Source organism: Egretta garzetta, unplaced genomic scaffold, assembly GCF_000687185.1.
Source record: "Egretta garzetta isolate BGI_Z169 unplaced genomic scaffold, ASM68718v1 scaffold345, whole genome shotgun sequence".
Taxonomy (NCBI): Eukaryota; Metazoa; Chordata; class Aves; order Pelecaniformes; family Ardeidae; genus Egretta; species Egretta garzetta.
Genome location: NW_009259692.1, coordinates 348,742 through 349,462, shown reverse-complemented (window position 1 = coordinate 349,462; position 721 = coordinate 348,742).

Genomic DNA, 721 nt, shown 5'->3' with positions numbered 1-721 from the left:
AAAGGGCTGTCAGGCTCTGGAATGGGCTGCCCAGGGAGGTGGTGGAGTCCCCATCCCTGGAGGTATTTAAAAGAAGGATAGATGAGGTGCTTAGGGTCAGGGTTTAGTGGTGGGATGGCAGGGTTAGGTTAAAGGTTGGACTCGATGATCTCAAAGGGCTTTTCCAACCAAAGTGATTCTAGGATTCTATGATTCTATTCTAAGAGCTGGGGCATCTCTGCACGAGGTTCCAAGGCAGGCAGCTGGGGCAATGGCCTGGTTTGGGCTGGGATAGAGTTGATTTTCTTCCCAGTAGCTGGCACAGCGCTGTGGTTTGGAGAAGAATGTTGATAACACACGGATGCTTCAGTTGGTGCTGAGCAGGGCTTACACTAAGTCAAGGACTTTTCAGCTTCCCCTGCCCCCGGCTCTGCCAGGGGCACAAGGAGCTGGGAGGGGGCACGGCCAGGACAGCCGACCCCAACTGGCCCAAGGGCTATTCCAGACCACGGGGCCTCATGCCCAGTATAGAAACTGGGGAGAGTTGGCGGGGGGGCAGCAATTGCTGCTCGGGGACGGGCTGGACATCGCTCGGTGGGTGGTGAGCAGTTGCATCGTGCACCACTTGCTTTGTATACTCTGTATATTCTCCTACCATTACTATTGCTATCGTTATTATTTCCCTCTGCTGTTTTATTAATCTGCCTTTATCTCAACCCCTGGGTTTTACTCTCCCCCCCCC